The sequence below is a fragment of the Sitophilus oryzae genome, unplaced genomic scaffold (genome assembly GCF_002938485.1).
Source record: "Sitophilus oryzae breed Bouriz unplaced genomic scaffold, Soryzae_2.0 scaffold_810_pilon_pilon, whole genome shotgun sequence".
Classification (NCBI taxonomy): domain Eukaryota; kingdom Metazoa; phylum Arthropoda; class Insecta; order Coleoptera; family Curculionidae; genus Sitophilus; species Sitophilus oryzae.
This window is the reverse complement of record NW_022147429.1, coordinates 4,852,069-4,864,553: the sequence shown is the minus strand read 5'-3', so window position 1 is coordinate 4,864,553 and position 12,485 is coordinate 4,852,069. Positions and strand designations below refer to the sequence as shown.

The 12,485-nt window shown below is 31.2% G+C and overlaps 1 protein-coding gene across 4 annotated transcripts in view; it reads right to left on the bottom strand.

The window, feature by feature from the left end:
* Positions 1-12,485, bottom strand: part of LOC115888956 (RNA-binding protein Nova-1) — a 208,641-nt gene that overhangs the window by 143,526 nt on the left and 52,630 nt on the right. The gene's annotated exons all lie outside the window — the stretch shown is intronic.

Sequence of the window (12,485 nt, the reverse complement as noted above, 5' to 3'; positions counted from 1 at the left end):
GCACGACGGCGCCAAAGCCCTAAAGGCGCCTGCGGTAACTGACTTTAAAAAATAATAAAACCATTTTTTTGGACTTATCAACAAATTACATAAAATTTAAGTAATACTTTTATCTATTGAACGCCAGTGGTGAAAATATATTATCCACCAATCTCGAGCGCCGCGCCGCTGGTCATTGGAAATTTTGGCTTAATATTATAATATTGGAGAAAGGAGCCTACCCTTATTTCGCACGACGGCGCCGAAAATACTAGGCGCGTCCCTGGTTTCAGTGATACAGGGTGTAGAAGTTTCATTTTTATTTCGATTTTTTATAAATAATTTCTAAAGTAACGTCAATATTGGGATGAAAATTGATGTATGGGTATTTCTTGGCATGAAAAAAATGATTTTGATGTCAATATGACTCCCTACTAGTAGAGGGCGCCACCTACATGTCTTTTAACTGTTTTGAAGCATAATAACTTTTTGTCCGTACCTTTATAAAACTACCGAGCAAAAAAATATACATTTCCAACACTTTTTACGTAAAAAATATCTCTTTGTAAAATTCGCTACGAGCAACCGTTCTTAAGATATTTAGAAGGGAAATAGTCAATACATGTCATTATTGACGAAAAATAAACACGTTGAGTAGATAGTTATTTCACTGAAATAATAAATTTGGGAAATTTTTATTTTTTTTTCAAATTAATCATAATTTTTTCTGCAAAAAATGATGATAAAGCAGTTCTGTTGAACTTTTGACACAAGGACATTTCAAATTTATGATTTCAATCTAATAACTATTTAGTCAACATGTTTAATTTATATCAATGATGACAGGTAATATATAAGTATATAAGTTCGATTCCAAATATCTCAAAAACCATTAGTCGCAGCGATTTTTACCAAGAGACCTTTCCCACGTAAAAAACGTCGTAAATGTATAGTTTTCTATCCACTAGTTTTATACAGGTACGGACAAACAGTTATTATAGTCTGTCCAACGAGAAGATCCTTGACAGTGATAGATGTGTCTATCATTTTAAATGTATAATATAATAAAATTCAAACTAGTTTATTTTATTTTACAAAGAAATAAGTTGGTACAACTGGAACGCATAGCAGGAAATATTTAAAATTTGATTGACAAGATGACAAGTGATTACTTCAAAATATTGTGAAAAAAACTGTATAAAACTGAAAAAATGTAATCGAGTTATTTTATTTAATAAAAACGGTATGTGTTAATACAAAACAAACAAGAACAAGACACTACATACCAAAAAAATATAAAAAAGAACTATTATTTACTTTCAAGCTTTATGAAACTACCCGCATTTATGATTATATTATCAATGTACAAATACATTTGTACATAAAACTTATGTACAAATACAAATTTGTAATATTCCACAGGAATAAATAAAACAACATAGGTAAATAAAACAAACTATTTTATTAATAATAACACCTACCAAATTTTATACCTTAAAGGTTGATTAATTAACTTTAATCTTAATTTTTTTAAACCAGTACCTTTTGACATTATTTTTCTGCAGTACTAAAATCCATTATTGACCTATCGTGTGATGTCGATATTTTACAGCTACTCCAGTTTTTAGTATGTGTTTAGTTTGATCCTTCTACCATATACGAGATGCACTTATCTACGACGAAATGGTATACAAACTTTATAGATGGCAACTTCATTGGTGTATAAGACTTTCTGCCTGGGCAGCGAGTATTAACCATAAACTGTGCTCTGGGTCTACAGTTAATTTTCACTCGATTTTTCCTCCACTTGACTTCAAAAGACACAAAACACACGTAATAATACGAATCAAAATGCATCATCTTCCAAAACGCAGGGTATTTAACAAAAGTTGACACAAAATTATAACCTATAATTTGGCAAGACTTTGACAAGCGTCAAAAATGACAAAAATCTAAAGGCTTTGTCTAAAGGCGAGTTCATACGCATCGGCGTTTGTCGTTCATCGTTCCGTCAAACCAATAAAATTGAAATACGATCTGTCATTTTTTAAATAAACCAATAAAACTGGTTAAAAACAACAAGACATGACGCATGACGGATTTATATTTAAACCCATCCATAGATAACTTAAAAATGATTAGAAACTTTTTTTAGTAAAATAAATAGATTGGTATGGGACGTCATCTGCTTTTCTTCTGTCATCGTCTGTCGAAATCTTACCTGAGAAAAAAAACAGAGTATAGTCTTCAAACCAGTTAAAAAATATCTAGGTGGCGCCCTCTACTAGTAGGAGTCATATTGACCTCAAAATCAAATTTCTCATGTCAAAAAACTCCCAGACAGCAATTTTCATCCAAATATTTACGTTATTTCAGAAATTATTTGGAAAAAATCGAAATAAAAATTAAACTTCCACACCCTGTATCTCCGAAACTAAGCATTTTAGGACATACATTTATACGAACTTTTTTACTTATTTTTATCTGCAGAATATGCTGCCGAAGTTTCCGGAATACAATTCGGACCACCCTGTATAGTGATGACGACTGGTCATGGTCTTGGTCTTGCACAAAAATAAAGCCAACCAACACGAATACCATGATACAATAAGGGTTGGGTTAGGTTTCAATACCAAGACTAGCGTTTTATCTGTAAGACCAAGACAAAGGAAGTCTTGGTCTTGATCTTACATTTGCCCATCGTTAATTATAACTCCAATTCATCATCATCAGCTTATTCCGTCCACTGCTGAACAAAAGCCTCCCTCAACTCTAGCTATTTCTTTCTATTTTGTGCCACTTGAATCCAGTTTCAAGCCACTCTCTTAATATCATCTATCCATCAACTAGGAGGTCGTCCTCTGCTTCTATAAGCCTCGTGTATCTTTGTTCACCGTCTCTATCGTATAATTGACCTCGTGTCTTTTTCCACAAGTCTCTTTGTCCACCGTCCATCTGTTATCCTAGCCACATTTAAAATGTAAGACAGATATGTCACGGCATCCCTTATACTCCTGTTCGATTTCGTATGGTATGATTGGGTATTTTATCCCAAGTGTAATTCCCAACGTGCACCTTTCCATTTTCCGTTGCATGACCTATATTCTATGTATGTTTTTTTTTTGTCAAAGTAAGTGTTTCAGCTCCATACATGAGGACGGCAAGACACACTGGTTAAAGACCTTTCTTTAACAGATCTCAGATCACAGATGGATCAAATCTAATTGTAGCTAATCATAAATTAAAATAAATATAATAAAATGCACGTTTGAATAAAATAGTTCTGTAAACACCGCAATTAACTATAAATACATACACAGGATGATTCAATCTTAGGATTCAATATTACACGCAGAAACTTCAACAAGTGATTCATTAATTAATAATTATTTGTTAATATTAGTTAATATTGAAAAATAAAAATTTTCATCAGGCAAATACTTTTTCTCTTTAAATATAATGTGCTTTAAATTACTTGAAAAGTTATTTTTTTAAATTATCTATGTACAAATTGCCTCTATTAAAACTATCAAAAAAGTGCAAAAGTCTTGCAGAAAAACCAAGACCAAACTTAGACTGCTATGGTCTAGCTTTTGTTCATCAGTAGCATTGATTTAGAAGGAAATTCAATACGTTTGGTCAGCCAAAAATTTGTAAATGGTATACAAACAAATATTCCTGCATTTAAAAAAAGTAATCAGATATGACAAAAATGTAATATTAACAAATATTTATCTAGTCAAAATAGAATATTTTGGAATGATATGTTCAGTAATTAAAATAAATAATAAAATTATATTATCAGTTAACAATATCTCCACATTTCACTGACCGTGACAAACAGATGTAATTGAATTATCAAAATATGTATTACTCAGATTTCCATACTAATTTAATTAAATTATTTAATGCCGTGTTACGTGAAATCGTAGCCACAACAAACCAGAAAATATTCCGTAAAACTTACACAATAATCGTATTAAACATTAATTTACTAAATTATTGCAAATGTCACCGATATTAGACCTCTATGTCGATTCCATATTTTTAATATGCGTTTTGTTTAATATCCTGGCACATATTTAAACAATAATTATCAGTGCTATATTATGTATAGTTATCTCTGACAATAATGGTTTAATCGATAGTAACTGTAAAAGAATTAAGCTCTAACGGGTTTAGCCAATCAAATATTACATATTGGGGTTTATTGATGTGTGCCTGCAATTTCATGGTTTCAAAACTGTGTTATTTGCGACAGAAAGTAATTTTAACAAATTATTAAATTTTGAGCGCGACTTCGCAATCGTAAATTTCGAATCTCCTTTTTATAATGTTACGTTTTTACTGGGTTGCGTGTGGATAACTTCACAGTTATCCGTCCGTTATCGGCCACGTCACTACAGTCACCTGTAGTGTCGTGGCCAGGGAATTGCACCAAGAAATATAAAGATGCCGGATGGGACTACCCTGTCCGTCATACCAGGCACCCTCTACTGTCTGTGGTCACGTATCACGAGCAGAGGGTGTATAGAGTATCTTAGCTTATCCGCCCAGACCAAGAGGAGACAACCTCACCAAAACCTAAATCCTATAATGGCGGGACCAGGTCAAAGGGATGCATGGCTAAATAGAAAACTAGCCTATACTGGTCTCAACCTTGGGACTATGGAGTGTAGAGATGAGGAAAAATATCTCTTATGGGACTTTATTTGATAAAATGGTCACAAAAATGGGAAAAATAAGGGTTCACCAAATAACCACAGTCAGTGGCGCTAATGACGCATAAATCTAATAATAATAATAGCTCCCGCATATAGCGTTTAACGCCTTGGGAGTAGCAAGGTACAGCTTGCCATTCTAGAGCCGTTCGGTATACAAGGAAGGTAATGTGGCTAGCATTACGCTTCAACCGCCTAGTCTATTATACTTCAACCGCATAAATCTAAAACATGAAAAGTAACCATAGATAAGAGAATAAAAGTAACATAACCAAACATTTCCCAAAAAAGCTTTGTTTTTATTTTTTAGAATATAAAACAATTATTTTTATCTGGTTTATCTGAATAAAAATCGATAATTTATTTCATGTTACGCGAAAATAAAACTTGAAACCCGTGCCTTCACGTCAAATATTTATCTCTTTTGGATCATTTCCTGTTCTAAAAATTGTCAGTGCATATTTTAAATTTTAGGTTTTTGCTATAGCTATATTAAATCTTCCATTTTTTATGACCATTTTTTAATGCACGACGATATTTCTCCTCACCTCTACACTCCATACTTGAGACACCAGAGGACAACCCATTATATTCTCGTCTACGTTACTTCTACATGCGGGGCTCTGTAGAAGTGGACCAACTAATCCTTCCGGTATATCACCAGCTTTGCCAGAACTCCAGTATAAGAACATCGAGTTGGCAAGTCATCAACTCGAGGGAGGAGGACAATGGTCAGGTTTTCGCATTAGAAAAACCTCAAATCCAAGGAAGCAATAGAGAAAGAAAGATATATCCTCTATTATAGATCCGGGAAAACACCGGCATCAGGTCTAACGAGATACCAAGTTAATGAGGTGAAGAAAATGGAGACAGGTCCTCCAGCCTCCACCTCAAGGGTACCTGTGCCTGGGACAAGCTCCTCGGTTGTGAAGGACACTGGTTGGGCTAAACCCCAACCGTGAAAGGGTGTATATCCTCATAGCCACTCCCCGGAGGATGAACAGTTGTCAGAGGAGGATGAGAAATACCTTGTCCCGGGCTTGTCCCCCTACAACAGGAAGATGTATGACCCCCATGTATGATGAATTATATACCGTATAATGAGTTATAAATCAAGAAAGAGGGATACAATAGATCTTTAAGATGGCGATGATTAACACCTCTTCCACTCATTCTACATTCTAGTATTACATTCTGACAACATTTTTGCATTCTTTGTTACACAAATTAGGAGGACAACCAAAACAAACATAAAATTGACAAAAGATATTTATGTTTTACCGATTTAGAAGGTTTCAAGCGTCAAAATGGTATATTCTTTGGTCAAAATGAAAAATTACAAATTTTGGCAATTTTTCAAAATAAATCACTTCTCCAATCAGTAATAAAACATTACTCAATATATAAAATACCAACTACCTTTTGATTTTAATTTCTTCATTTGCTTTTTTTTACCCAACTAATCAAGCATTAAACTACAAAAATTTTCTCAATATAAAGTAATAATAGTATCTTCATTTAACACAAAATTCAACCTTAAGTTTCTAAATACAAACAAGACACAATAACACAAACAATCTAACGTAAACTCTAAAAGCAGAATGCACTAGGGAACTGTTAAAATAAACCTCTTGTGTTGTATTGTAACCGGTATGACTAGTCCAGGGCAGTGGGCCACTTAGGTATCCACATTAGTTAGCAACTACTTCGAAGGCAAGTTTACTGTTTTTCTACTCATCCATTTTGCGGTAAAATATATTCTTTAAATTACCGTCTGACACTTAAAACTTGGTTTAAGCCGTTCAGGACGTGCATATATTTGTAATTTTCTTCTATTTATTACAGGTTTATGGTTAGTTTTAAAGACATTAAAGAAATGTTTACATTTAATTTATATTCTCAGACTTTCAGTAGAATTAAGGTTTAAATGATATTTTTTCGTTATTTTTTATTTATCTTAGTATGAATCAAAAACACGCTTAACAGAAAAATAAAATAAAAGAATAAAAAAAAATAAAACAAAACTGCTCCTAAAAGATTAATAGCAAAATCCAAAAATTTAGTAAATATAACTATGCAAAAGACACCAAATCAACCTTAAAACATTTTGAGACTATTATACAGTATGTCCCCGGATTGTCGTTACAAGAGAAAAAAGCTTTTTTATTATTGACATTTTGAGAAAAATACAAAGTTCAGAAAAATTTTTGCTTATTCTAAAATGATTAATGCCGTTTATACTTTTCCAGAAAAAAAATTAAAAAAATCTTAAATCATAAATAAAAATATGAAAATTACTTAAATGAAAATATGGTTGAATTTCTCCTTTTGAAAGTCCTAAAAATCAAAAGGCGTTTCTATGGTAATATCATTTCGATTTCATTCTTTCATAGATTGTTATTGATAGAATTTTAATAAACGTCATATTTTTTGCTGTTTTAAAATGTTAAAGAAACACAAAATTTTAGTTCAACGCTACGGAAAGGGTTATAATAGTTATAGGAAAATGTGATATTTTAACAACAGCAAAAATTATGACGTTAATCAAAATTAATAAGAACAATATATTAAAGAATGAAATCCAAGTGATATTACCATATAAAACGGCCGGGGAAACGCCTTTTGATTTTTACGACTTAACCATACCATTATTATTATATCATTTAGGACTTGACCATATTTTCATGTTTTTTTTTATATTTTCTCTAAAACGGTATAAAAATTTGGAAAAATGTAAACGGGATTAACCATTTTAGAACAAGAAAATATTTTTATGAAGAATGTATTTTCCTCTAAATGTCAATAATAAAGATATTGTATCTTTATTATTAATCTCTTATAAAGACTCTTATAAAGACAATCCGGGGACATACCGTAGATCATAAATCTACATAGCACATAGTAAAACCAATATTTTCACAACCCAATTCTATTTTAATCTATTTTCACATATTTGCGTCCCCCCATCCGTTGTAAAATAAACACAACTTTTTTATAGACACAATTATTATTATGCATAAAAAGTGACAATATCTATTAATACTGCGTTAAAACAACCATAGTTCAAATAACTATTGTACCTACTTTAAATCAAATTAAAATTTGACCCAAACAATTATACAGGGTGAGACAAAATTAGTATTGAACATTGGTCACCTTTAAAAGCAAATTACTCTTTTATTTTAAATGGAACACCTAGTATATTATTCCGATATTCTATTAAAAATTAATGTCTCTTCAAAATACTATTAAGATTGCCTACACAAAGATTTTCCTATATTTTTTTCATTTTTAAGACTTAGTATTAGTAGATCTTTATTATTTGATCTAGTTGATATTAGAATCTAGGTGGCTGTGATATGCCTGACGTTACTTCAACACAGCTGTCAAATTATTTCAACTTTAACAACTATGTAGTTATCATTTTGTGTCAGTTAAAACAAAAAAAAATCTCAGAAATTTGCCGAAAACAAAGGGTAATTTGCTTTTAAAAGTGACTAATTTACAATATTAATTTTGTCTCACCCTGTAGAACTTCTCGGGTCAAATTTCAATTTGATTTAACATACAATGGTTATTTTAACTAAATATCGGGGTATACAGGATACATTACAATTTAGGTAGCTGTTATTGAAATTTAAAATTTATTCTTCATTTTCACAAAATTTGAAATTGTCAAAAACTTTACATTTTAGGCATATGCTTCTTTAATTAAATTTACCTTTATTTTATTCCTAGAATCCGAAAATCTATTAATATATAGGGTATTCAATTACAAAAAAAACAACTTCGATGCGTAACTTTTTAGGAACAACCTATAAAACTATACAGGGTGTCCCAGAAGTAAGTACAAATATTTTAACTGGTAGCGAAATATACTACCAGTTAAAATAGCCCCACAAACACGTCTATGAGGTTTTTTGTGAAAAAAAAATGGTTGAAATGTTATATTTTTCTTGACATTTTCCGGGATATTTTAAAAAAAACCTTTTAATGCTACTTGTTTATTATTATTATTTAATTTTCAAAATTAAATAACTCCGTTATTTTCAATTTATTTTAAAAATGGTAAAAGGAAAAGATGTTTCTTTTGACCAGATCTACCACCCCTTAAAATGTCTCCATTTATTTCTGGGACACCCTATATATATATTTTTATAAATTATAAAATGCTTTCAATTAACCTACGCTCCCAAAATTTCATTTTGGTATAAACTCCCATTCTCCTTGGAGTCTCCGTGTGTGTGTCATCTTGTGGCATTTGTCCTATAGAGGCTACAATAGTATATTTCCGTAATATAAGCCTTTTAAGGTCTTAAGTGGTCTATTCAATTATTATTCAATCTAAGTGGTCTAATAATATTAATAGGTCAGCCTAAGTAGTTTACTCAATTATTATTCAATCAGTTTGAGAGAGCCGGCGTTAAAAGCATATTGGGAAAAATTCTGTAGATTCTGCACATAATATATAAGCTATGAATCAAAATTTACGAATTTCTATTTAAGCTTTTATGAATGAAAACATATTTAGCTCCATCCTCATTCTGCTTTATTATTCCTTATCAACGTCTGAGGCACTGAAAAACCGAGCATCCTAACATTTTGCTCCGTAAAGCCAACAGCTACCTTTACCCTCTATGTCTGCTTCGTAGACATTCACAAAGGAGGAATTTATTATACATGACTGGTTGCATGTATATAATAGCATCCAAACTAGTCTTATTCATTCTCTCTTTGTTCGTTGAGACATTGTCAAAGTTAATATTTTGTATAAACATGTTTTAATGCAATGTTGATTAAATAAATAACCTACAATGAACCCTTGACAATCATCGGCAGCAAATAGTAATTATAATTTAACTATATTGCAAATTCCTAAGCAATGTGTTAACGTACCGTCTAAGTAAAAAGATTTGATGACGACCTAGTTTTCATTCATTTAGTATTTAAAATATCTAATTTGTCATTAGATCTTCCGTCGTGAGTTTTTTAGGGGGCCTTTTTTATGATTCTAAATAATTTCTAAGTTGCTAACATTAAGCGTGGAAGTTAAGCGTGGAAGTCACTTCACAAAAATCTTGGCGTTTGGTCGCTAAAATAAATTATAGCAACAGAAAAAAAAAGAAAGTTGTAGGTAAATAAAAATAAGATGTTTCCTCTCGGAAACGGTAATTAGCTAAACGACCAGTGAAGCCTCTATGGATAGAGCTAGTAGAACTCTATATTCTCACCATTTAACCTGTTTCGAAAATGCACAGTTTCCGAGATATTTAATTAGAAAGATTTCGATTGTCGATTTTCTGGATTTGGACTTGAAAAAAAATCGAATTTTTTATTTATTAATTTTTTCCATTTTCCTCACCTGGTACGATTAGAAAACGTTAATGTAAGAATTCTAAATACAATTTGACCCCATTTTTAGGTTATGTTGTATTTTTAAAAAAATGCCGAAAATTAAAAAATAGTTAATATTTTTCTTACCCTGTATGTACTTTTTTGACAAACTGAATACAGGGTGCTACAAATTCGAGGTACGAGCATTGGTATCTCGAAAACCGTAATAGATACGAAAATGATTAAATTGGGGCAAAGTTGCGCTTTGGGATGTTCACCAAGATGCCATCAAAAAAGTTTTAAAAATATCAAGGATTGTTGAGTTTTTTGGAAAAAAAGGATTTTTTTGAAAACTAGTTTTATTTTTTCCTGTCGTTACTTTTTAGAAAGTCAAAAAAACTAATTGCACATTCTCATAGTATTATTAGTATTTTTAGATTTTCAAATTAACTGATAATTTGTGAGATACGGACCTGCATTTTTTATTTCAGATTTTGAAAGAACTCAGTCTCCTGAGTACAATGATATGCCACACTTTATACTTTTTTTGTTTTGGGTACCGGGAACAGCAACAAAACGATTTAATTATTATTTAAAAAAATTTCAACTCCGACTCTGTTTTTTAAACTGTTTAATCTGATTATATTCATGGCAACAATTTTGATCAGTGCTAATTAAAATTGAATAAGGAAAATTGAGCCAAATGAAAGATTCAAATAAATAATATCCAGATCAGCAATTTAAAGATATTATTTTTAATTTTTCTTATTGTGAATTTGAAATTCTCAGTGTACGATCTAATAATTTACATAATATTTATCGTAGTTATTATGAATAAATTAACTTCTACAAATTAGTTTCTAAAGCTTTACATAGTCTACATGTTCGGAAGGGTTACCACCCTCCCTATTGCACAAATTTATTTTTCGTTCAATTTTATTTATAGCTTTTGAATAGAACTTCTTATACTTTCGAATGCATATTGTACTCTTTATTGCAAGTGCCGAGATGTGTTGATTTCACTTTTTTGTAAAATTTGGACCTGTCAAATTACTTGAAGTTATCAGACGGTCCAGGAACCTCGCTTACCATTATACTGCTCTACCATTTCCAATCCATCTTTAGGGGAAATGATTTGATTGTTTATATTACATGTTATTTATATTATTTTTTATTATTTTATTGCATTTGATTTTCCGTATTCAACCCACGTCACTGTTAAGTTTGAAAGCTTATCAATATTGTAACGATGAATATATTAAATATTAAAAAAAAACAGAGCCGGACTTGAAATTAGCAAAAATAAATTGTGTCCAAATTTCCAAAACAAAAAAAAATATTAAGTGTGGCATATCATTGTACTCAGGAAAGCGAGTTCTTTCAAAATCTAAAGTAAAAAATGCAGGTCCGTATTTAAAAAAATTAAGTTGGCCTTTGTATCTCACAAATTATCAGCTGATTTGAAAATTTAAAAATACTATCAGATAGCCCTAATAAAGTGGCTATGAGAATGTGTAATTAGTTTTTTGATTTTCTAAATAGCAACGACAGGAAAAAATAAAATTGATTTTCAAAAATATCCGTTTTTCCAAAAAACTCAGCAATCCTTGATATTTTTAAAACTTTTTTGATGGCATCTTGGTGAACATCCCAAAGCGGCAACTTTGCCCCAATTTAACCATGTTCGTATCTATTACGGTTACCGAGTTACCAATGCTCGTACCTCGAATTTGTAGCACCCTGTATACTAAAAAATTTAACTAATGCACTGCATCGATACACGCACAAAAATCTTTTAAATCAGAATAGGTGAAAAAACCTCAATTTTGGCAGGGAAAAATTTTGCTTTTTTATAACTTTTTTTTTATCTACCAAATCCTTCAATTCTAAGAAACCATTTATGCACCTTCGGATAGACGATTGATGGCGCCCTCCCGTTGCCTGTTTTTCGTTTCTTAGATTTTCATAAGGACACGTAAAAAACGATTTAAAGTTGAAATTTTGCCAATATCGAAAGACTCAAATATCTCGGAAATGGTAAGTAGCTAAACGACCAATGAGGCCTCTCGGATAGAGCTAGTAAAGCTCTATAACCGCCCCATCAAAAAAAATTCCTTCGAAAATTTCCAAAAATTTTCCGAACCAAAATCGAGCACTTTTCAGAGGTATACGAGTACACATTTCATACAAGATAGTTTTCAACTTTCAAAATTTAATTTGAGCACAGTTGTTTATTTAGAAATTAAAGCCGAGGACTTTGTTTTGTTTGTCATTTTTAAGATCCATCTTACGTTTTTATTGTAAAAAATCTGTGCTTGGACGTTGCGGGGCTATTCTTGTATCAAAAATGCAAATATTCTGTTCGATGTGGATTATTTGTGCAACACAACCCTATGCGTAAAATATTTTTTCTACGACTAGCATAGAAAATGCAGTTTGACACCCGGAAAA